This window comes from Loxodonta africana, chromosome 2, assembly GCF_030014295.1.
Source record: "Loxodonta africana isolate mLoxAfr1 chromosome 2, mLoxAfr1.hap2, whole genome shotgun sequence".
Taxonomy (NCBI): Eukaryota; Metazoa; Chordata; class Mammalia; order Proboscidea; family Elephantidae; genus Loxodonta; species Loxodonta africana.
The window spans coordinates 96,745,720-96,773,030 of NC_087343.1; the positions used below are offsets into that span (position 1 = coordinate 96,745,720).

The 27,311-nt window shown below is 38.0% G+C and overlaps 1 protein-coding gene across 1 annotated transcript in view; it reads right to left on the reverse strand.

Moving 5' to 3' along the window:
- Positions 1–27,311, reverse strand: part of MBLAC2 (metallo-beta-lactamase domain containing 2) — a 33,614-nt gene that overhangs the window by 4,878 nt on the left and 1,425 nt on the right. The window lies entirely within an intron of this gene.

Sequence of the window (27,311 nt, forward strand, 5' to 3'; positions counted from 1 at the left end):
CAAGTTGATTCCGACTCATGGAAGAAAGAATAGAACTGCCCCATAGGGCTTCCTAGGCTGTAATTTTTTTAATTTTTATTGTGCTTTAAATGAAAGTTTACAAATCAAGTCAGTCTCTCACACAAAAACTTAGATATACCTTGCTACATATTCCCAATTGCTCTCCCTCTAATGAGACACCACACTCCCTCCCTCCACTCTCTCTTTTCGTGTCCATTTTGCCAGCTCCTAATCCGCTCTACCCTCTCATCTCCCGTCCAGGCAGGAGATGCCAACATAGTCTCAAGTGTCCACCTGATCCAAGAAGCTCACTCCTCACCAGCATCCCTCTCCATCCCACTATACAGTCCAATCCCTGTCCGAAGAGTTCGCTTAGGGAATGGTTCCTGTCCTGGGGCAACAGAAGGTCTGGGGGCTGTGACCACCAAGGTCCTTCTAGTCTCAGACCATTAAGTCTGGTCTTTTTACGAGAATTTAGGGTCTGCATCTCACCGTTTTCCTGCTCCCTCAGGGGTTCTCTGTTGTGTTCCCTATCAGGGCAGTCATTGGTTGTAGCCAGGCACCATCTAGTTCTTCTGGTCTCAGGACGATGTAGTCTCTGGTTCATGTGGCCCTTTCTGTCTCTTGGGCTTGTAATTACCTTGCGTCCTTAGTGTTCTTCATTCTCCTTTGGTCCACGTGGGTTGACACCAATTGATGCATCTTAGATGGCCACTTGCTAGCGTTTAAGACCCCAGATGCCGGTCTCCAAAGTGGGATGCAGAATGTTTTCTTAATAGATTTTATTATGCCAATTGACTTAGATGTCCCCTGAAACCACGGTCCCCAAACCCCCGCCCCTGCTACGCTGGCCTTCGAAGCATTCAGTTTATTCAGGAAATTTCTTTGCTTTTGGTTTAGTCCAGTTGTGCTGACCTCCCCTGTATTGTGTGTTGTATTTCCTGTCACCTAAAGTAGTTCTTATCTACTATCTAATTAGTGAATACCCCTCTCACCCCCTCCTTCCCTCGCCCCTTTCGTAACCATCAAAAAATGTTTTCTTCTCTATTTAAACTATTTCTTGAGTTCTTATAAAACTATTTCTGTGGTCTTATACAATACTTGTCCTTTTGCAACTGACTGATTTCACTCAGCACAATGCCTTCCAGATTCCTCCATGTTATGAAATGTTTCACAGGTTCATCACTGTTCTTTATCAATGCGTAGTATTCCACTGTGTGAATATACCATAATTTATTTATCCATTCATCTGTTGATGGGCACCTTGGTTGCTTCCATCTTTTTGCTATTGTAAACAGTGCTGTAATGAACATAGGTGTGCATATATCTATTTGTGTAAAGGCTATTTCTCTAGGATATATTCCAAGGAGTGGGATTGCTGGATCCTATGGTAGTTCTATTTCTAGCTTTTTAAGGAAGCACCAAATCGATTTCCAAAGTGGTGGTACCATTTACTTTCCCACCAACAATGTATAAGTGTTCCAATTTCTCCACCATTTATAATTTTGTGTTTTTTGGATTAATGCCAGCCTTGTTGGAGTGAGATGGAATCTCATTGTAGTTTTCATTTGCATTTCTCTAATGGCTAACAATCGTGAGCATTTCCTCATGTATCTGTTAGCTACCTGAATGTCTTCTTTAGTGAAGTGTCTGTTCATATCTTCTGCCCATTTTTTAATTGGGTTATTTGTCTTTTTGCAGTTGAGTTTTTGCAGTATCATGTAGATTTGAGAGATTAGGCACTGATCAGAAATGTCACAGCTAAAAACTTTTTCCCAGTCTGTAAGTAATCTTTTACTCTTTTAGTGAAGTCTTTGGATGAGCATACGTGTTTGATTTTTAGGAGCTCCCAGTTATCCAGTTTCTCTTCTGCATTGTTAGTAATGTTTTGTACACTGTTTATGCCGTGTATTAGGGCTCCTAACATTGTCCCTATTTTTTCTTCCATGATCTTTGTCATTTTAGATTTTATATTTAGGTCTTTGATCCATTTTGAGTTAGTTTTTGTGCATGGAGTGAGGTATGGGTCTTGTTTCATTTTTTTGCAGATGGACCTCCAGTTATGCCAGCACCATTTGTTAAAAAAAGACTTTTCCCCATTTAATGTTTTGAGGCTTTTGTCAAATATCAACTGCTCATATGTGGATGGATTTATGTCTGGATTCTCAATTCTGTTCCATTGGTTCAGGTATCTGTTGTTGTACCAGAACCAGGCTATTTTGACTACTGTGGGGGTATAATAGGTTCTAAAATCAGGTAGAGTAAGGCCTTGCACTTTGTTTTTGTTTTTTCATTAATGCTTTACTTCTCCGGGGCCTCTTTCCCTTCCATATGAAGTTGGTGATTTGTTTCTCCAACTCATTAAAAAATGTCACTGGAATTTGGATCAGAATTGCGTTAAATCTATAAATCGCTTTTGGTAGAATAGACATTTTTATAATGTTAAGTCTTCCTATCCATGAGCAAGGTATTTTTTTCCACTGATGTAGGTCTCTTTTGGTTTCTTGCAGAAGTGTACTGTAATTTTCTTTGTATACATCTTTTACATCTCCAGTAAGATTTCTTCCTAAGTATTTTATCTTCCTGAGGGCTACTGTAAACGGTATTGATTTGGTGATTTCCTCTTCGATGTTCTTTTTGTTGGTGTAGAGGAATCCAACTGATTTTTGTATATTCATCTTGTATCCCGATACTCTGCTGAACTCTTCTATTAGTTTGTTGTTTTCTTGAGGATTCCTTAGGGTTTTCTGTGTATAAGATCATGTCATCTGCGAATAGAGATACTTTTACTGCTTCCTTGCCAATCTGGATGCCCTGTATTTCTTTATCTAGCCTCATTGCTCTGGCTAGGAACTCCAAAACAATTTTGAATGAGAGTGGTGATAAAGGGCATCCTCGTCTGGTTCCTGATTTCAAGGGGAATGCTTTCAGTCTCTCTCCATTTAGGATGATGTTAGCTATTTGCTTTGTATAAATGCCCTGTATTATGTTGAGGATTTTTCCTTCTGTTCCTATTTTGCTGAGAGTTTTATCATGAATGGGTGTTGAACTTTGTCAAATGCCTTTTCTGCATCAATTGATAAGATCATGTAATTCTTGTCTTTTATTTTATTTATATTATAGATTACATTGTTTTTCTAATGTTGAACCATCCCTGCATACCTGGTATGAATCCCACTTGGTCATGGTGAATCATTTTTGTTGATATGTTGGTGAATTCTATTGGCTAGAATTTTCTTGAGGATTTTTGCATCTACATTCATGAGGGATATAAGTCTATAATTTTCTTTTCTTGTGGTGTCTTTACTTGGTTTTGGTTTCAGGGATACAGTGGCTTCACAGAATGAATTTGGTAGTATTCCGTCCTTTTCTGTGCTCTGAAATACCTTTAATAGTAGTGGTGTTAACTCTTCTCTCAAAGTTTGGTAGAACTGTGCAGTGAAGCCATCATGGCCAGGGTTTTCTTTTGTTGGGAGTTTTCTGATTACCTTTTCAATCTCTTTTTTTGTTATGGGTCTATTTAGTTGTTCTACCTCTGTATTAGTTTAGGTAGGTAGTGTATTTCTAGGAATTCATCCATTTCTTCTAGGTTTTCAAATTTGTTAGAGTATAATTTTTCATTGTAATCTGATATGATTCTTTTAATTTCAGTTGGGTCTGTTGTGATATCGCCCATCTCATTTCGTGTTCAGGTTATTTGCTTCCTCTTGGCCAATGGTTTCTCAGTTTTGTCGATTTTTTTCAAATAACCAGCTTTTAGTCTTGTTAATTCTTTCAATTGTTTTTCTGTTTTCTATTTCATTTAGTTCTGCTCTAATTTTTATTATTTGTTTTCTTTTGGTGCCTGTGGGCTTCTTTTGTTGCTCTCTATTTGTTCAAGTTGTAGGGATAATTCTTTAATTTTGGCCCTTCTTTTTGGATTTGTGCATTTATTGATATTAATTGCCCTCTGAGCACTGCTTTCGCTGTATCCCAAAGGTTCTGATAGGAAGTATTTTCATTCTCATTGGATACTATGAATTTCCTTATTCCTCCTTAATGTCTTCTATAATCCAGTCTTTTTTGAGCAGGGTATTGTTCGGTCCAAGTGTTCATTTTCCCCGCTTTTTCTGTTACTGATTTCCACTTTTATGGCCTTATGGTTAGAGAAGATGCTTTGTAATATTTCAGTGTTTTGGATTCTGCTAAGGCTTGCTTTATGACCTAATATGCGGTCTATTCTAGAGAATGTTCCATGTGCACTAGAAAAGAAAGTATACTTGGTTGCTTTTGGGTGGAGTGTTCTGTATCTGTCTACGAGGTCAAGTTGGTTTACTGTGGCATTTAGATCTTCCGTATCTTTACTAAGCTTCTTTCTGGATATCCTGTCCTTCACTGAAAGTGGTGCGTTGAAGTCTCCTACTATTATTGTGGAGCTATCTCACTTTTCAATGCTGATACAGTTTATGTATCTTGCAGCCCTGTCATTGGGTGCATAAATATTTAATATGGTTATATCTTCTTGGTGTATTATCCCTTTAATCATTACATAGTGTCCTTCCTTATCCTTTATGATGGATTTAACTTTAAAGCCTATTTTGTCAGAAATTAATATTGCCACTCCTGCTCTTTTTTGATTGTTGTTTGCTTGATGTATTTTTTCCATCCTTTGAGTTTTAGTTTGTTTTTGTCTCTAAGTCTAAGGTGTGTCTCTTGTAGACAGCATACAGACGGATCTTTTTTTAAATCCATTCTGCCACTCTCTGTCTCTTTATTGGTACATTTAGTCCATTTACATTCAGCATAATTATTGATAGGTATGAATTTAGTGCTATCATTTTGATGTTTTTTGTGTTTGGTTTTCTTTTTCCCACTTAATTTTATGTGCTGAGTAGATTATATATTGTCCTTTCCTCATATTCATTGTTGTTGATTTTATTTCTGCTGAGTCTCTATTTTTTTCTTGTATTTTGTTTTGATGTGTAGGATATTTTGTCTCCCTTGTGGTTACCTTATTATTTACCCGTTTTTCTAAATTTAAACCTAACTTTTATTTCTTTGTATTGCCTTGTCTTCCTCTCCATATGGAAGATCTATGACTACATTTCTTAGTCCCTCTTTATTGTTTTAATGTTATTTTCTTTTCAATAATAACATCGCTGTTTCCGTGTTTTGAGTGTTTTTTTTTATTTTGATTTATTTTCATGATTTCTCTGTCTGGGTTGACTTCTGATTACTCTGCCCAGTGTTCTAGTCTTGGGTTGATACCTGATATTGTTGATTTTCTAACCAAAGAACTCCCTTTAGTATTTCTTGTAGTTTTGGTTTGGTTTTTACAAATCCCCTAAACTTCTGTTTATCTGGAAATGTCCTAATTTCACCTCCATATTTGAGAGACAGTTTTGCTGGATATAAGATTCTTGGTTGGCATTTTTTTTCCTTCAATTTTTTATGTAAGTCATCCCATTGCCTTCTTGCCTGCGTGGTTTCTGCTGAGTAGTTAGTCTGAGCTTATTCTTATTAACTCTCCTTTGTAGGTGACTTTCCGTTTATCCCTAGCTTCTCTTAAAATTCTCTCTTTACCTTTGGTTTTCAAGTTTGACTATAATATGTCTTGGTGACTTTCTTTTAAAATCTACCTAATGTGGAGTTTGATGAGCATCTTGGATAGATATCTTCTCATCTTTCACGATATCAGGGAAGTTTCTGCCAACAAATCTTCAACAATTCTCTCTGTATTTTCTGTTACCCCTCCCTGTTCTGGTACTCCAATCATTCGTAGGTTACTTCTCTTGCTAGAGTCCCACATGATTCTTAAGGTTTCTTCATTTTTTTTAATTCTTTTATCTGATTTTTCTTCAAATATATTAGTGCCAAGTGTTTTATCTTCATGTTCAGAAATTCTGGCTTCCACTTGCTCACTTGTGCTCAATTCTGCTCCTCTTTCTATTGAGTTGTCTAATTATGTTATTGTTAATTTTCTGAATTTCTGATTGCTGTCTGTCTATAGATTTTTCCAACTTATTAAATTTTTCATTATGTTCCTGAATAATCTTTTTAATTTCTTCAAATGCTTTATCTGTGTATTCCTTGGCTTGTTCCGCATATTGCCTCATTTCCTTCCTGATGTCTTGAAGGGTTCTGTATATTAATCTTTTGTATTGTGCCTCTGGTAATTCCAGGAAAGCACTTTCCATCTAGAAGATCCCTTAATTCTTTGTTTTGAGAGCTTGTTGAGGCGATGATGCTATTTCTTTATATGACTTGATATTGACTGTTGTCTCCAAGCCATCTATAAGTTACAGTATTAGTTTATTTTCTTTGCTTACTGTGTTGTAGCTTCGTGATTTGTTTTGTTTTGATATGCTGAAATGGGTTGCTTGAGTGAGCTAGCTTGATTATTTTTGCCTTTGGAGCTCTGATGTCCTGTCCCCAGATGGCTAGAGCTGTCGTCAGGTATATTAGTCTGGGCTAATATACCTTTCTTGTATGAATTCAGCTCAGGTGCCCAGGTTGCTGATCATCAAGTGTGTGGTACAGGCTCTGTCCTACAGTCTCAGAGGGCCAGGGGTAATAATTGGTGTAGGTACCGGTATCTGGTTGCGGCAGGGGGTCACACTCTGAACAAGGCAGGGGCTGTGAATTGTCCCCCATGTGTCTGTGAGGAAAGCATGTCCCTGTTCCCTAGAATGTACATGTGGGTGGGTTCTGCAGATGGACTATGGGCACCTGATGTTTTTGGTCGTAAGGACTGGGAGTTACCAGTTATCCTCGGACTCCTGTCACGGGTGGCTGGGTGACCTGAGTGGAGCCACCAGTCCTTAGGCCCCTGATGTGGGTAGGTGAGGACTCTGTTTAACAGGCAAAGCAATGTCAAACATTAAACCCCCACCTCTCCGCCGCACAGCTGAAACAGCTGGAGTGTGCCAACAAAGGCCTATCCTCCTGAAACGGGCCCACAAAGGTCCATGCAGAGGGGGGAGATACTCAAAGTCCACAGACTGTTTATGCCTGGACAGGAGCCGCTTGTGTCCTGAGATCCCCCGGTTAGTAGAGCTGGCAAATTATCTTTTCCCCCAATTGCAAATTTATTCCTTCTCCAAGGCTAGGAGAATGGCTCTAGGCGCTCAACAGGGCCTATCTCAGGCCCAGGGAAATCAGCCACTGAAGCTGGCTTGGGAGTGAGGGAGAGCGGTAAAATACATTCAAGTGTTTAGCTTTTGCCAAGAGCGCTGTTCTTCTCTGGTTCTGGAGGTGTGAGTAGGCTGTGTGGCTGGCTGCTTCTCCCCGAGAAAACTCCAGCCGGACACTAGTACCGGCCTGCTGCAGCTGCTCCTGGGAATGATGCCTGAGGGCTCCCCACGATTCAGGTTTGGTAACTGCTCTCTGTCTCTGAACCGTCTCTTCTTCTCCCTCCCCCTCCGTTTGTTTTTGAAACTTGCCTTTGATGTTCAGGGCTCCCAGCTTGTCATAAATATACTCATTTCACTTGTTTTTTTGGGTCTTTGTTGTAAGAGGACTCACTGGAAGCATCTATTCTGCCATCTTGGCTCCACCTCCCTCCCCTAGGCTGTAATCTTTACAGAAGCAGACTGCCATATCTTTCTCCCACAGAGTGGCTGGTGGGTTTGAACCACCAACATTTCGGTTAGCAGCCAAGTGCTTAACCACTACGCTACCCGGGCCCCTTTAACAGTTCTTGATAGGGGGAGAAGACGGAGCTATACGATTGTAAAACTGCTTTTTTACTGGAATTAAATCAGTATGAACCTGAAGTAAATTGTGACAAGTTAAAGTTTCATATTGTAATCTCTAATACAAACATATGCACATACACAGAAAAATGGTGTAAAAATCATGCTGTGTTGAACACAAAAGAAAACAGTAAAGGTAAAACAGGGACAAAAAAGAAATAAGGCATATAGAGAAATAAATATCAAAATGAAAGGCCTAACTCAATCCAAGCATATGAATAATTACTTTAAATATGAATGGACTAAACGGTCCAATCAAAGGCAGACATTGTCAGACTGGATAACAAAAGCAAGACTAAATACAGGCAACTATATGTAGTCTATAAGAAAGGGAATATAAGAAAAAAAAGTAGGTTGAAAAAGTTGTACCATATAAATATTAATTATAAGAGAACTGGATTGGCTATATTAATATCAGATAAAACAGACTTTCAGGCACAGAATACTACTAAATAAAAGAGGCATGTTGTATAAGGCAATATATTAGGTCAACACGTTAAGAAAATCTAACGATATTAAATGTATATGCACCTAAAACAGAGACCCAGAATGCATGAAGCAAAAACTGGCAGAATTGAAATAAGAATAAAGAATTATGATTGAAGATTTCAACATTTCTCTCTTAGTAACTGATAAAACAAGTAAACAGAAAATAGTAATGATACAGAAGACCTAAACAACACTATCAACTTGACTTAACATATAGTGAATGCTTTACTCAAAAACAGCAAGAGTACACATTTTTTTCTTTGCACATGGAATGTTTGCAAGGACAGACTGTATGCCAGGCCATAAAGAAAGTCTTACTAAATTTAAAATAAATAAATCACACAAAGCATGTTCTCTTGTCACAACGATTTATTTAGAAATCAGTAACAAATAAATGTGAGAACTCCCCAAATATACGCAAAGTAAACAACACACTTCTACATAACTCATGGATCAAAGAAGAAATGACAAGGTGAATTAGGAAATATCTTGAATTGGACTGAATGAAAATGAAAACAAAACATCAAAATTGTGAAATGCAGCTGAAGAAGTGTTTAGAAGGAAATTTATTGCTTTAAATGCTTATTTTATAAATGATTAAATGTTAAAAATTAACGACCAGTTAAATAATTAGAAAAAGGCAAATCAAATACAAAAGTACTAAGAAAGAAATAATATCAGAGTGATAATAATGAAGAAACAAAAGTCTACAGAGAAATAAATGAAACCAACACTTCACTCTTTGAAAAAAGCAACAAACTGGTACAGCTTTATCTAGACAAATCAAGAAAAAATTACTGAAGACACAATTTACCAAAATCAGGAATGAAAGAGGAGACAGACCCTAAAGAAATTACAAGGAGCATAAAAGAGCATTATGAACAACTTTAAGCCAACAAATTTTATAACTTAGGTAAAACGGGGCAAATTCTAAGAAAGAGATAAACTATTAAAATTGATCCCAGACGAAACAGAAAATCTAAATAGATCTATATCAAATAAAGAAATGGATTTAATACTTTAGAATCTTTACCCAAAAAAAATGTATGCTCAATGATACTTCATTGGTAAATTCTATCATATGTTTAAGAAAGTGACACCAATTCAATATAAAGACTTTCAAAAAACAAAGGAGAAGGGAAAACTTTCCATCTCAATTTTATGAGGCCAGTATTCCCTGATAACAAAGCCAGACAAAGATAATATAAGAAAACTACAGACCAATATCCCTAATGAATCTAGTCTCAAATCCTTAACAAAATATCAGCAAATTGAATCTAGCAGCTCACAAACAAGATAACCAAGTGAGTTTCATCCCAGGAATACAAGTTTGGCTTTACTTCTGAAAATTAATGTAATACACCATATTAATAAAATAAAGGAGAAAAGCCATATGCCCATTTCAACGGATGCAGAAAAAAAAAATTAACAAAAGCCAATCCTCATTCAGGATAAAACTTTCAGCAAACTAAGAATAGGAGGGAAAGTCCTAAACCTGATAAATGGCATTATAAAAAACCTACAGCTAACATCTTACTGAATAAAAGACTGAATGCTTTCCATCTAAGATCAGGAACAAGGCAAAGATGTCTGTTCTTATCAAGTTTATTAAACATTGTATGGAAGGTCCTAGTCAATGCAATAGGCCAAGAAAAACAAAGTAAAATCATACAGATTGGAAAATAAAAAGTAAATCTGTCTTTATTCATGAACAACATATACTATATGTAGCAAATCCAAAAAAATCTAGGAAACTAAAACTAAAGCAAGTTAAGTAATGTTGCAGGATATAAGACTAATATGCAAAAATCAATTGTATTCCTTTATCTAGCAATGAATTATCAGAAAAAGATTAAAAAAAAAAAATTCCATTCATAGCAGCATGAAAAACAATAAAATACTTAGGAACCAATTTAACAAATACATCCATATCCTGTCTACTGAAAACTAAAAAAGTACTGTTGAGAGAAATTAAAGGAGATATCCAAAGTTCATAGTTTGGAAAATTCAATTTTGTTAAAATGATAATGTTATAGACTGAGTTGTGTCCTCCAAAAATACATGTTGTAAATCCTAACCTCAATGCCAGGGGTTATAATCCCATTTGGGAATGGGCTGCCTTGTTTATGACTATATTTTATGAATACAGTCTCAAACTCCTTAACAAAATACTGGCAAATTGAATCTAGCAGCTCACAAACAAGATAACCAAGTGAATTTTATCCCAGGAAAACAAGTTAATGAGGCAAGATTAGTGCAGAGTTCTTATATATGACACAAAAAGCATAAAACATAATGGAAAAATGACTGATTGGATTTCATCCAAATTAAAACCTTTCATGCTTCAAAAGGTACAATTAAAAAAAAGAAAAGGAAAACCACACTGGGAGAAAATACACGCAAAACATTTATCTAATAAAGGACTTATATTCAGAATATATTTAAAAAAAAAAAAAAAACTCTAAAAACTGATAAAAAGATACCCATTTAAAAATTGGACACCATCAACAGATGACTGGATAAAGATAATGGAATAATTATTCACTTACAAAGAGAAATGAAATTTTAGCACATGCTATGGACATGGATGAACCCTGAAAACATTATACTGAGTAAAATAAGTCAGACAAAAAAGGACAAATATTGTATGAGCCCACTTATATGAAATATCTATAACAGGCAAATGCATTGATATAAAAGTTTATTAGTGGTTACCATGGTCTGAGAGAGGGGAGAATGGTGAGTTATTGCTTAAAGAGTACCTGAGTTTTTATTTGAGGTGATTAAAAAGTTTTGGAAATAGTGGAGATGTTTGCACAACATGGTGAATGTAATTAATATCACTGAATTGTATAATTAAAAGAGATTAGAGTGGCAATTTTTTGCTTACATATATTTCACAATAAAATTTTTAAATGTAAAAAAATGGACAAAAGGTTTTAATAGACCCTTTAACAAAGAAAATATATGAATGGCAAATAAGTACTTGAGAAGATGCTCAACATCATTGCCATTAGGGAAATATGAATTAAACAACTACACACCCACTAACCAAAAAAACAAACATCCGTTGTCACCAAGTTGATTCTGACTCATAGAGACCCTATAGGACAGGGTAGAACTGCCCCATAGCGTTTCCAAGGAGTGCCTGGTGAAGCCAAACTGCTGACCTTTTGGTTAACAGCCATGGCACTTAACCACTACGCCACCACTAAAATCAAAAGGATTGACAACACCAAGTATTGATAAAGATGTGGAGAAACTGAACTCTTTATGTATTGCAGTTGGGAATGTAAAATTATATAACCACTGTGATGGTTAATTTTTTCTGTCAACTTGGCTCGGCTATGGTGCCTAGTTCTTTGGTTGGAACTCAACCAGTAAGTTGAAGGTCTTAAGAGCAAAACTTGAGGTTTCCAGAGGAGGGAGGATTCTGCCTCCAGAGTATAAGTAGACATTCTGCCATAGTTTCTTTCTCTCTCCCAAACCCTGACCTACCAATTTGGGAACAAGGCTACCAGAATTCCTAACATGTTGCCTAACCTATGGGTCTTGGACTTGCCAATCTTCATAATCCTATTAGCCAATTCCTCAAAAAATTTCTTTGTCTATATGTTTTACTGTTCTGTTTCTCTAGAAAACCCTAAGACAACCACTTTGTAAGACAGTTTGGTATTATCTTTAAAAGTTAAGACATACTATGTGACCCAGAAATTCAATTCTTACGTATCTACCCAAGAAAAATGAAAATATACACCCACACAAAGACGTGTATGCAAATGCTTATTACTCAAAACAGTACCAAACTACTCTGCCAAAGATTGGCTAAGGTTCAGGTAAGACTAAATTTAATAATATTGTGCTCTGTAAAATGATACTTTCTTCTCATATGGTCTTTAGGCAAAAACATTCAAGGGCTCCATCAATTTCCTAAGGGCCTTTAAAAAAAAAAAAAAATACAGTGACTTTCCAATTATTTGCTTTTGAAGTGACATTTGTGTCATTATCTGTATCACTTTTACTTTCTTCCACTTGTAACTGATCCTTCTCTACAACAGTGTTATGCAAAGTGTGACCTGAGGACCAGGAGACCAGCAGCAACAGCTTTCCAGGTGTTTTTTTAAACAGGTTATAAGAAAAGAAAGGAGCCCTGGTGGTGCATTGATTAAACACTCGGATGCTAACGAAAGGTCAATGATTTGAATCCATCAACAGTTCTGTGGGAGAAAAGACCTGGCGATCTGCTCCCATAAGGATTTACAGCCTAGGAAGCCCTATGGGGCAATTCTACTCTGTCATATAGGGTCACTATGAGTCTGAATTGACTTGAGGTCACACAACAACAAGATAGTTTAAAAACCACCCCAAATCCAGGTTTCTAGAATTCGCCTGATGGTAAAAATCATCTGCAATGCTTGTTAAATATACACTGATCCTGGGCCCATTCTAGATTTTCTCAAACAGTTTCCACGGAATAGGTCGAAAATATATACGCTGAACAAAGGACCAAGGTGATTCTCATTATCAGGCAAGTTACCAATGGTTCTCAAGCCTTAGCATGAATAAGAATTACCTGTAGGACTTGTTAAAACAGACTGGGAGACTTCCATTTTCACTCCAATGTGCAAAAGAGCTTGGAAGTCCTCATCCCCATTATCATAAGACAAAAGCTGAATAAACTGAAAATCAACAACTCTTCTTAGATTGACCAGAGAATTGAGGTCACAGTGCAAAACCTGAAAACTGGAGAAACAGACAAGTACAGACAATCACAGCTTACTGGGAGCAGAAGCATTAATCAGTAATTGAGTAATTGCTGGAGGCTAAGTGTTGACTTGCTTGAGAGTTAAAATCCTGGGGCCCCAGTCTCAGATGAGCCCCCATGAGTTTTACCTCCAGGAGGCTGAACAGGTTCTCATGATGAAGATCACAGAAAATCCTCTCATGCGAACAAATGAAATGAAAAAACCAAATGTAGTATATATACACAATGGAATATTATATAGCTATTAAGAAAACTGATGAGTCCTCAAAACATCTTATAACATGGATGAATCTGGAGGACATTATGCTAAATAAGTCAATTACAAAAGGTCGAATATTGTATGATCCCACTTTTATAAAAAGAGAAGAATAGGTATACAGAAATCAACATTCACTGCTGGTTACCAGGGATATGAGGGGGAAGGAGGGGAAATCACTCTCTAGTGACCCTACAAAGGAGAGTAGAATCGTCCCGTAGAGTTTGCAAGGAGTGCCTGGTGGATTTGAACTGCTGCCCTTTCGGTTAACAGCCGCAGCACTTAAACTACGCCACCAGGGTTTTTCCACCTCTAGATGTGGACACTTGTTATTTTCGGTGATGGGAAAGGGAATACCAAATGTGGGTGATGTATGCACACTTGATCAAGGTAAATGAAGTGACCAAAAAGTACACAAGATGTTTTTGGTAAATGCTATAACATATACAATTTTGCAAAAACAATAAAAAAATCTGTGGTTACATAAGTAGGTACATATGCATATGTGTGTATAGGCAGGTACATGTGTGTATATACGTGTGCATGTATAGGTGTATCTATAAAACAAAAAAACCATTGCCGTCAAGTCGATTCCGACTCATAGCAACCCCGTAGGACAGAGTAAAACTGCCCCATAGAGTTTCCAAGGAGCGCCTGGTGAATTTGAACTGCTGACCTCTTGGTTAGCAGCTGTAGCTCTTACCCACTATGCCACCACGGTCTCCAGGTGTATCTATAGGCATATGTATATTCATATATATATATATATATATATATAACAAATCACATAGCGGGCATAGCTATGAATACTTTTTAGACATAACCAAACACCTCGCAGGATTGGTGTTCTGGGGACAGCTAGGTCAAGTGGCATAATGTAGTTCACAAAGTTTATGTTCTACATCCTAGTTTGGTGAGTAGCATGTGAGGTCTTAAAAGCTCACAAGTCGCCATCTAAGAAACAACTATTGGTTTCTACTAGTTTGGAGCAAAAGAGAAAGAAGGAAACCAAAAACTCAAAGAAGAAACCAGTCTGCAGGACTAACAGTCTACACGAACCATGGCCTCACATACCCTGAGATCAGAAGAACTAGATGGTGCCTGGCTACCATTACTGACCATTTTGATCAGGGATACAATAGATGGACCCTGACAGAATGGGAGAAAAATGTAGAAAACTCAAATTCTTAAAAAGTCTACACTTACTGGACCAGTTAAGACTAGAGGAACCTCTGAGGCCATTATTCTGAGATACCCTTTAAACTCTGAACTGAAACTACTCCTGGAGTCACTTTTCAGTTAAATAACAGACTGGCACATAAAATAGGCAATATTACCCAGGAATATTGTGCTCCTTAAAAAAAAAAAAGTCTATATGAGACCAAACAGTCAACATTTATCCTAAAGCACAGATGAGAAGCTAAGGGGGGTGCCTTAGGTTAGGTTCTCTAGAGAAGTAAAACCAATGAAGCATATCAAAAAAAAACAAAAAACAACAAATCATTGCCATCAAGTATTTTCTGACATATAGCGACCCTACGGGAGAGAGAAGAACTGCCCCATAGGGTTTCGAAGGAGTGGCTGGTGGATTCTAACTGCTGACCTTGTGGTTAGCAATCGAGCTCTTAACCACTGCTACCAGGGCTCCATGAAGCATACACACATATACATATATATATATATATATATATACACACATCAAGGAAATGGCTCATGTGGTTGTAGAGGCTGGAAAGTCCCAACTCTATGGGTCAGGCTGGAGGCTTCTCCTGGCACACATAGCTATAGAGGCTGGTGAACCCAAGATCAGCAGGTCGGATAGCAGGCCTCTGGCTCAGGAGCTGTGGAGGGTGACAAATCCCAAGATCAGCAGGTAAGCTGCCAGCTCAAGTCCCAAGAACCAGAGGTCAGATGAACAGAAGCCAGCTGCAGGATCCAGAGCAAGCAAAAGCCAATGAGCTTTGCCAGAAAGTCCACGTATATTGGATGCAGGCTACACCCCTAAGGAAACTCCCTTTCAACTGATTGGCTGCTTATAACAGATCTCATCATGGAGGTGATTAAATCATTACATAACTACCAAACTACATCATAACTGCCAAACCACTGAGAATCAGAGCTCAGCCAAGTTGACACACAACGTTAACCACCACAGTTGACCCCTTGTCAACTTGGCATCCGTATACATCTCTAAATAAAGACAATTATAAAGTCATACTTGTGCCTAACATAATAACAACACATGTACAACTGAAAATGCATGAGCCCTGTTTACATCTTATATTTTATGTGAAAACAAAGCTAAACAAAAACAACCAAACCCGTTGTCTTAGAGTTGACTCCAACTCAAAGCGATCCTATAGGACAGAGTAGAATGGCCCTATAACGTTTCCAGGGAGCAGCTGGTGGATTTGAACTGCTGACCGTTTGATTAGCAGTATGAGTGCTTAACCACTGTGCCACCAGGACTCTTTTTTTAAGTGAATATAACAAAAATTTTTAATGCACACATATAAGGAAGAAATACTCATAACAACTACAGTCCTCATTTCTGCAACTGGTCACATGGTCATAGCTGGTATTTAGAACTACCTTCTTCCACCACTCATTCTGTGTTCCCTTTACCTTCAGCAAGCACCTTAACTGTTTACAGTTCTTTACCTGGTAGGGTGACCCAAACTTAAACTGTTAAATGGGAGCCTAATTTTCTGTGTAAATTTTCACCAAAAACACAAAATATCATTAGAAAAAAAAAAAAATCCCCTCGTATTTTGAGCAGGGGAGGGGAAAAGTACCCATTTTGAAACATGCCCAGAGTATTCTGTTCTCCCTGGCAGGGGCCCACTCTCAGGGAAAACTGCTTTGCCAGAGTCTTATCTGACCTAGAGGAAAAGCGATTGGGTAGTATGAACCCGCTCTATCTCATATTACCCATTGTCACTGAGTTGATTCCAACTCATAGCAACCCTGTAGGACAAAGCAAAACTGCCACAGGGTTTCCAAGGCTGTAATCTTTACAGAGAAGACTGCTACACATCTTTCTCCAAGGAGCAGCTGCTCGGTTTGAATAGCTGACCTCTTGGTTAGCAATTGTGCACTTAACCACTGCACTACCAATGCTCACATGTATCACGTTGGTGGGGGTAGGCTACAAAGCTCTTCCAAAGGTTAAAGCCCAGGTACTCTGATGCACTAAAAGAGTGAAATTTTATGGTAAGATTACAGAATGCTTCACCTCCCCAATGCGTTACCACCAATCACATCAACAGGGCCCCAGTATAGTTAACAGTGGACTACAACTGAAAGAGCTGCAAGACAGATACCATTTAAGAAGGAGCTTCTGGGTAAACCCAAGGACAAGAAAAGGAGACAACAACAATGACACCAGAGGAAACTGCAGCCTTTGACACCTACAACATACATTAAACACAGTCTAACACCTAGCCAGATAAACATAAAATGTACATTGAAGTATTATTGACCTCAGTTTCTACTACCTGATAAATCACATCCAGCTTTCAACAAAAAATTATAATGCATGCTAAAAGAAAACACAGTTTGAAGAAACAAAGTAAACATCAGAATCAAACAGAGACATGGCAGAGATTTTGGAATCATCAGACCAGGAATTTAAAATAATTATGATTAATATGCTAAGGGATCTAATGGAAAAAGTTAACAACATGAAAAAAAGAGATGAGTGATGTAAGCAGAGAGATGGAAACTAAGAATAAAAAGAATAAAAAACACTATAACGGAAATGAAAAATGCCTTTGAGGGCCTCATCAGTGAACAAGACACAGCCAAGGAAAGAATCAGAGATTCAAGATACGTCAACAGAAACTTCCTATTCTGAAATGCAGAAAATAAAAAGAATGAAAAAATCAGAACAGAATATCGAAAAACTGTGGGACAATTACAAAATGTATAATAAATATACAGCTGGACTACCAAAAGAACAAGAAAGAACAGAGCAGGAAAAATACTTAATAGTAGCTGAAAATTTTCCAGAATTGTTGGCAGACACCAAACCACCAATCCAGGTAGCTCAGAGAACACCAAATAGGGTAAATACCCAAATATCTATAACTAAGTTTATCATACTCAAACAGCAGGAAAATCAAAGACAATGGAGAAAATCTTGAAACAAGCCAGAGAATAAAACTCCTTCCCCACCACAGAAGAACAAAGATAAGAATTACATTGGACTTCTCTTCAGAAACCACGCAAGAAGGGACTGTGGTATAATACTGGGAGTGTTAACACATGGGTGAAAAGAAAAAAAAAAAAAAAACAACCATAATAACAAAAACAAAACCACCTTAGAATTTTCTATCTGGAGAAATTATTCTTCAAAAGGGAAAGAAAAATAAAGATTTTCTCAGACAAATAAAAATTTTGGCAATTTTTCCCCAGTACAACCTGCTTTGCAAGAAATGTTAAAAGAAGCTCTTCAGACAGAATGAAAATAATATAGATCAGATACTTGGATCTATATAAAGAAAGAACACTAGAGAAGGAATAAATGAAGCAAACAAAATATTTTATTTTCTTATTCTTAGTTGATCTAGTAGATTAAATGTTTTTTCTGCACAACAGCAACAATTATTGGGTGTTTTTAGTTTATAAATAAGTGAAATGATTACAGCAATGCTTTAAGGGAGAGGAGGAAGGAATTGGGTATACCATGTTACAAGGTACCTGTGCTAGCCATGAAGTTGTATAATGTTATTTGAAATCGAAATGGTATTAGATGTAAATATATATTGTAAACTCTAGTGTAGTCACTAAAATTTTTTAAAAAGAATTATAAATGATACACTAAGGAGTAAAAATGGAATTACACAAAATTATCAGCCAAAAACAGAAAAGGGAAAAAAAGAAGATAAAAAATAAAGGCATTAAATAGAGAACAATTATAAACATGGTAGATATTAATCTAACTATATCAATAATCACTTTATATGTGAATGTTCTAAATATAGCAATTAAAAGACAGAGGCTGACAAAGTAGATTAAGAAAACAAGACCAAACTGCCATGGGTTGAATTGAGTCCCCCCCAAAATAGATGTCAACTTGGCTAGGCCATGATTCCCAGTATTGTGTGATTGTCTACCATTTTGTCATCTGATGTGATTTTCCTTTGTGTTGTAAATACTATCTCTATGATGCTGATAAGGTGGGATTAGCAGCAGTTATGTTAATGAGGCAGGACTCAATCTATAAAATCAGATTGTGTCTCAAGTCAATCTCTTTTCATGTGAAAGAGAGAAGCGAGGGGGGGAGGGCTCAAAACACCAAGAAACAAGAGCCAGAAAAACAGGGCGTCCTTTGGATCTGTGTTCCCCGCACTGAGAAGCATCTGAACCAGGGAAGACTGACGTCAAGGACCTACCTCCAGAGCCAAAACAGAGAGAAAGCCTTCCTCTGGAGCTGGCACCCTGAATTTGGACTTCTAGCCTCCTAGACTGTGAAAGAATAAATTTGTTTGTTAAAGCCATCTGCTTGTGGTATTTCTGTTACAGCAGAACTAGATAACCACGGCACCAACTATATGTTATCTAGAAGAAAACCACTTTAAAAATAAAGACACATATAGACTAAAATGAAGAAAAATGGAGAAAGGTATACCATGCTAACACTAATCAATGAAAGCTGGAGTAACTATATTAATTTCAAACAAAACAGGCTTCAGAGCAAGGAGGATTATAAAGAGAGGCATATCACATAATGATAAAGGGGTCAATTCTCCAAGAAAACATAACAATCCTTAATGTGTATGTACTTAACAACAGAGCATCAAAATATGTGAGACAAAAACTGATAGAACTGCCAAGAGAAATAAACATACCCACTATTAGAGTTGGAGACTTCAACACACCCCTGTCAATAATTGCCAGTTCTAGCACGTGAAAAATCAGTAAGAATACAGTTGAACTGAACATCACCACTGGTCAACTGCATTTGATTGACATTTATAAAATACTTCATCCAATAACAGCAGAATACACATGCTTCTCAACTCATGGAAATTCACCAAGAGAAATCATATTCAGGGTATTTTAACACACCTTAACAAATTTAAAAGATTAAAATAATACAAAGTACGTTCTCAGAACACAATGGAATTAAACTACAAATCGATGCAAAGAGAGCTGGAAAAAATCAGAAAATATTTGGAGATTAAACGACGTGCTTCTAAATAACACGAAGTAAAACTTAGAAAGTATTTTGAACTCAATGAAAACACAACTTAAGAAAATTTGTGGGATGCAGGAAAAGCAGTGCTTAGAGAGATGTTTTTAGGATTGAGTGTATATATTAGAAAAAAAGAAAAATTTAAACTCAATCTAAGCTTCTAAACCTCAGGAAATTAGAGCGAGAAGAGTACTTTAGCTTAAAGTAAGAAGAAAAGAAATAATATCACAGCAGAAACCAATGACATTGAAAAGAGCAAATAGAGAAAATAAATGAAATCAAAAGCTCATTCTCTGATGAGACTGATAAAATGGATAAACCTCCATCAAAAAGCTAATGAAGAAAAAAGGAGAGCAGACACAAATTACCAACATCGGAAATGAAAGCGAGGTCATCACTACTGATTCCATGAACACTGAAAGGTAATGAATGAATATTATAAACAACTCTATGACAAAATTTTGATAATTTAGATGAAACAGACCAATGCCTTAAAAGACATAATTTACCAAAACTCACACAGGAGAAAAAGAAAATCTGAATAGGCCTATATTTCCTTATAGAAATGTAACCAGCAATTGATAACTTTCTCAAAAAGAGAGTACCAGGTCCAGATGGCTTCAGTGGTAAATTCTACCAAACACTGCAGGAAGAATTAATACAAATTCTCTACAATCTCTTCCAGAAATAGAAATGGAGGGAACATATGGTGCTATGAAACAGTTTCTAACCATGTCTTGTAACGCCCACAAAATGATTAGCTGGGCTACAATCCTGCATGGGATTGGTCAATTTACTATGCAAACAGTGGTTTAAAAATCCACCCAAAAGGACTGAACCCTCTATGGTTCAGTTAGGGGATTGGTCAATTTTGCCATCCTGCTAGGTTTATATAAGGGGCCAACCCCAGTTATTTGGGGGACCTCACCCCCATCAAGAAGAGTCTGGAGTGGAGTGTGTCCTTTGGACCTGAAGTCCCTGTGCTGAGAATCTCCTAGACTCAGAACAAAGAGCTATAACATCGAAGATGGAGAGACAGTGGGCTGGTCAGCCCCTGCAGAGAGACATGACTATAGTGGGCTTGCCGGCCCATGGAGAGAAAGCTAGGAGAGAGAGAGAGGCCCTCCATGCAGAGATTTGCCTGCTGCAAAAGAGCTGTAACACTTGCCCACTGTCATGGATTGAACTGTGTCCCCCCAAAATATGTGTCAACTTGGTTAGGCCATGATTCAAAATATTCTGTGTTTGTCCTCCCTTTTGTGACTGTAATTTTATGTTAAGAGGATTAGGGCAGGATTGTAACAACCAGGTCACATCCCTGATCCAATGTGAAGGGAGTTTCCCTGGGGTGTGGCCTGCACCACCTCTTATCTCTCGTGAGATAAAAGGAAAGGGAAGGGAGCAGAGAGGTAGGGAACCTCGCACCACCAAGAAAGCAGCTCCAGGCACAGAGCCTGTCCTTTGGGCCTGAGGTTCCTACATGGAGGAACTCCTAGTCCAGGGGAAGATTGATGACAGGGACCTTTCTCCAGAGCTGACAGAGAGAGAAAGCCTTCCTCTGGAGCTGATGCCCTGAATTTGGACTCCTAGCCTACTACACTCTGAGAAAATAAATTTCTCTTTGTTAAAGCTATCCACTTGTGGTATTTCTGTCACAGCAGCACTAGATGACTAAGATACCCATGCAGGGCAGCGGCCTGAGTATGCCCTGTGCAACACTTCTCCCCTCCACCTCTGGGCAGCATGGCAGGAGCCACAAAGGCCCTTGAGCAGTGCCAGCCTGGATAGCAGGGCAGCAAGAGCGAGAACCACGTGGGCCTGGGTAGCACAAAATGAGCCAGTGGCTCAGGAAATCCTGTTCTGGGGTCTTCCCAGTGACAAGGCAAGGCCCAGAGGGACGCAGTGGCAGAGCAGAAGCCTTAGGAGCCATGTAGGCCCCCCAGGCTGCGTGGTATTAGCCTGAGGCAGGAGTGGTATGAACATAGTATCTGACCTAAACCAAGGTGTGCCTGCCCAGCAAGAATGAACATGGGTAATTTGAGAAAGTATTATCAGTTCCCCTTTGAGAATCTGTTACTGTTTACTGTTTGCAATAATAATGGCTTTTGCTTTGCCAACACCGAGAGTGTCTCATGTGGCCAGCTCGATCACAGGTGAATGCAGCACCCATGGAATGGCTGATGCCAGTGGGTATATACATGCCTCATTCTGGCAGTCTTATGGCTGCCTGGAAGATTGAGGCATAGCCTGTCTGCCTGTGCAGTAGAGATAGACGAGCCCTTACAGAACACACTTCCTAGCCCATTCTACGAGGCCAGTATTTCCCTCATACCAAAATCAGATAAAGACTGACTAGTATCTCTCATGGGGATGCACCCAAAAATCCTCAACAAAATATTAAGCAAATATAATCCAACAATGTATAAAAAGAATTATATATCATGACCAAGGCTTTTTCAACATTGGAAAACCAATTAATGGAATCCGTTGCATAAATAAGCTATAGAAGAAAAATCACATCATCATATCAATATTTACAGAAGCACCTGACAAAATCCCACACTCATTCTTGATTTAAAAAAAAAAAATCAGCATGGAAGGCTTTAAATGCCTTCCATGAGCTGATAATGTGCACATATATATATAATTCCAGTCAAGCCCTCTGTCAAAGCCAACTCATAGCCACCCTACAGGACCCCATAGGACTGAGTAGAATTGCCCCACACAGTTTCCAAGAAGCGGCTGGTGGATCCGAACTGCCGCCCTTCTGGTTAGCAGCCGTACCTCTTAACCACAATGCCACTAGGCTGTCCCTGTTTCACTTAGGACAAGCCAAAATTCTTAATAGTATCTCATGTCCTTTGTGTTCCTGCCTATATTCCAGCCTTATCCTGACGCAGTCATCACCACACTCCAGCCACACTAGACCTCTCAGCAGAATTCTCAAATGCCTTAAGCCCCTTCCACTTTGGCATCTCCCTTTTTTATTCAAGAAAATGCAGGCACATATTTAAAATAAAATATTACAGAAGGGGTCTCAATGTTAAGAAAAAGCTATTTGTCCCATTCTGGCTCTATTCCCAACCCTGCTCCCAAGAGGCAGCCATTTCTAACAATTTTTGCTATTTCTTCTGGCAGTTACCTCTACTAGAGGTAGTTATCTCTAAATAATGTTTATACTCTATTTTTCTGATTTAGCAATTATATTTTACTGATTTTGTACCTGTATTGATACCTCTAGGCTTTTCCATTTTAAGAAGTATCCCTTGACTTTCACCAAGAAATGTAAGAATTTTTAGCTCTTTATTCCCCAACCCCCACCTACCAATACCATAAATGTATACATTTCTCATCCCTCAAGAGTTATAATTTTGTTCATAATAATACTCAATATATTATACTTTAAGGTACAATTACTTTTCCTTTCCTATGCAATTTGTTTGCACTGGAAAAGCATTTATTTGTTGGATATTTTCTTGAATTTTCTCCATAATGATTTCCTCTCCATTTTGTCTGTGTTAATATTGCGATATTGTATTTTCAAAATTGGCCCTCTACTTATCTTTTTCTCTCCTAGGCTCCATCTTTGTTTATCCACTATACTTTCTGTTGGGTTTTCAACTTTATCTTCTAGACCTACTATTAAGTAATTTCATATATGTTTTAAATTCTAAGAGTTCTTTATTGATATTGTTCTGCCCATGGTTATTTTTTAAAAAATACCCTCTATTGTCTCTTAGATGTCTTGGATGCATTACCTCTGTTATCCCCTTGATGATATTAATTATTGCCCTCCATTCCCCACCCTGAGTTGCTTTATGCTGTTTGTTTTGGTATTTGATCTCATGTTAGAGAATTTTCTCAGATTTTTCTTAACACTTGATTGCCTGTTTAAGAATAGGTGTTGAAAAGGTTGCCTGAGATACACTGCATGGGGTTTACCAACCTAAGTTTGACCATAGAAAGATCATGCCAGGTTGTTTACTTAAGGATTACTCTGGATCAGCACCTTAGCATCTTGCTCTTGGATTGGGCAGATTCCCCAGATGAGATTCTTCCAATTTCCTCCCTGGGGGATAAAGGCCTGGCGCTCATTCTTCTGGAAAGCTAGCAGGGAACACATACATGACTTATTCCTCCTGTTTTCCATACTGAACCCCTGCACTCAATACTGCTTGCCACCACTCAATCAAGAAACCCCACTGTTATGAAACAAACAATAATATGCATGAGGAATGCGCTTATTAGTTCCATCAAGTATATAAGACCAAACTGGCAACTGCCCAAAAGCAAAGATAAGAAGGCAGGATGGGACAGGGAAACTGGAGGAATGGACAAAGGGAAGGGAAAAGGGGAGAGTGCTGATACATTGCTGGGATTGCAACCAATGTTGCAAAACAATTTGTGTACAGATTTTTGAATGAGAAATTAATTTGTGCTGTAAAAAAAGAAACCCCACTGTTTGACTATCTTCAGAAAAGAAACTGGGTGGGGAATGGACATTCACTTAGGGGGAGGGAATCTAGCGTTTTAACAACTTCTTAAACGTCTTTCAACCAATTTTACTTATTTTAGTGTCCTTCCCTTTGCCTCAACTCAGCTACCTGGTACTGCAACTTCCTGATTTTTTTGGGCCTTTTTGGACTGGCTTTTGATTTCTCCTCGATAAAACTGCTAACTCACATCTGCTTTCTAGCATCCAAAATAGTTCTCTCGGTCAGTGTGGATTGATACTTAAAACAAGCAAGTAAACAAAACACAGTTCCTTTATTAATGGTTGGTGGGATGTGGGAGGGAGCCAAATTAGATGTGCATTCTGGAATCTGTATTTTTTGTTTTTAACCTTCCAAAAGCACCAATGAAAACCCCATGGATTACATTGGTTTGATCCACAACCAATTATGGAAATGACGTAGGACCAGGCAGTGTTCAGTTCCATTGCACATGGGGTCACCGTGAGTTGGGGCCAACTAAATGGCTGCTAACAACAGGTGATTTAAATCTACCGAGAACCACTCTCTAACACACAGAATATTTACAATTATTCTAATGTTGGTCTAGACAGTGTCTTGGTGACTCTGGGTAAATTGCATAGGCACATGAAACAGACAAAAACGCCTAGACTCTTCATGTCACTTTAATATTGTAAAAAATAGGTAAAATGATGTGTGCTCATTCAAGAGTGTGCCGTATAAATCTAAGGTATATTGCTATTTTTTTTAGGAAGATACTAGTTCACTACTGTCATGGATTTAATTACGTCCACCCAAAAACGTGTGTATCAACTTGGTTAGGCCATGATTCCCAGTATCGTGTAGCTGTCCTCCATTTTGCAACTGTAATTTTATGTTAAGAGGATTAGGGTGGGATTGTAACACCACTCTTACTCAGGTCACTTCCCTGATCCAATATAAAGGGAGTTTCCCTGGGGTGTGGGCTGTACCACCTTTTATGTCTAAGAGATAAAAGGAAAGAGAGCAAGCAGAGAGTTGGGGACCTCATACCATCAAGAAAGTAGCACCAGGAGCAAAGCACATCATTTGGGACCCGGGGTACCTGCGCCTGAGAAGTTCCTCGACCATGGGAAAATTGAGGACAAGGACCTTCTTTCAGAGCTGACAGGGAAAGGATGCCTTCCCCTGGAGCTAACGCCTTGAATTTAGACTTTTAGCCTACTTTACTGTGAGGAAATAAATTTCTCTTTGTTAAAGCCATCCACTTGTGGTATTTCTGTTATGGCAGCACTAGTTGACTAAGACAACTACGAACAAGGTGAGTTGTTTTTCTGACAAAAATAACGACTTTAGTGATATGGCTATTCTCTCCCTCGTACTCCTGGTACCTACCTCGTTTACGAGACAACTTTTGGATCAGTGATACAGAATACAGATTTATCATTCCCCACGACAAACAGTGCACTAAATGAAAAGTAATTAAGGAAGAAAAAAAAAATGAATTCCATCTCCTTGTATTCTAACCAAAGCAATGAAGACCTTATCTTAAGAGCTCTTTGAGTACGAGTATGTAACCGTGTATGAACTTTTAATATAAATGTTTTATATCTCCTTCTAGGCATGTGGAGTCTGTTAATAACAAGTTAGCAGACCACATCATTTAGAAGATACAGGAAAGTAATATTCCTAAGAAGAGAGGAAATCAGGTACTGCTTGAGAGGGTGAGGAAACCCTGGTGGCATAATGGTTAAGTGCTACGGCTGCTAACCAAAAGGTCAGCAGTTCGAATCCACCAGGCACTCCTTGGAAACTCTATGGGACAATTCTACTCTGTCCTGTAGGGTCACTATGAGTCAGAATCAACTCAATGGCAATGGGGGAGGAGTGTGTCAGAGAGTGAGGCTTCTGACTCCCAAAGAAAAACAACTTTTGATAACACAGTATTATCGTCTTGAAAGCGTTTGGTAATTAAGCTTTCTTTCACACTTTAAAAAGGCTTAAAGTGTCACACAAGTAGCTTGCAGTCTCTTTACACCTCCGAAACACTGATTATACCACGTACTGGGATTTTAGGTTCTAATGGGAACTAGGTTCTACTTCCAGCTCTTTCCCAAACTGGCTATGTGATCTCAGGCACAATAGTCAGGCCTGTTTTAAACTCTCTCTTCCTCTATAGGGGCCCTGGTGGCACAGTGGTTAAGAGCTCAGCTGCTAACTAAAAGGTCAACAGTTTGAATCTGCTAGCCGCTGCTTGGAAACCACATGGGGCAGCTCTATTCTGTCTTAGAGGGTTGCTATGACTCAGAACCATCTGGATGGCAACAGATTTTCTTCATCTATAAAACAATAATCCCTATCATTTTTTTATCCTTGATTTCCCATTGCTGGCATAGGATCAAAAGTAATCTTCAGAACAATTCAAATATATTTTAATACTAATGTAAATATTTTTTGTTGTGAGTGCCAGAACTGAGTCTGCATACCCATCAACTGTGCCGAAATCTTACCTCTGAAAGTATTAATTATATCGAGAAATACAAGAACCAAAAGTAAATTTAATGTAAATGTACTTCTCCTGTGTCTCATAATGTCAGGTAACATAAGATTCCCCCATCTAAATCAGTTCTTCGATGAAAAAACTTTTTAGTGGGGGAATGAGATGTTAATTTTCCTTTCTATTTTTTTAGCATCTGAGATGATCAAAACCCTGTCCATAAGATAAACTGGTTTTTGTGTTATTTCATTTTTTGTGATATTGTTTGGTCATAAAATGAGCTCTAGTACCTTACTGTACTTCAGCAGCTGGATTTTTTCTACCTCACACACCAAAACACCAAACCTGCTACTGTCAAGTTTATTTCGACTCATTAGTAACGATGGTGTCAAAGTGAAAAGAAAAGGTTTCGCATCCTACTCAGAATTATAATATTTATGTGGTAGGATTTATGTATGTTCTGCACGCTTTCATCTATTGTGCCTTGGTTCAAATCCTAGCTTTTGTCACTATTTTGTTTTGTGGATCTTAGGCAAGTCATTTTATTGGATGCCAGTGTTTTTCACTTCGAATATGTTAAGGATAAAATGCGATTAAAAAAAAGTATTTAAAAATAAAAAAGGAAATTAATATGCCAGATATTGCTCCTGTGGCCAATTACCTCAAGTATTTAATTCCTGAGGGTGGGGATAGGTTGGGGCCTTACTGTGTTTTATTCCATGAGTTTTTCTCTGAATCCTATTCTGTCCTTCACAGAGCCAAAGAGAACTAGGACTATCTACGCATTAGGCTACATACTCCACCACCACCAGAAGCAATCTCCTTATTAATCCTTCTCGAATTTTGCTTTCGACCACAACAGATATCTATCTTAACACAAGACTCAAAGCATATTCTACCCTTATGTTTACAATCAAGCTT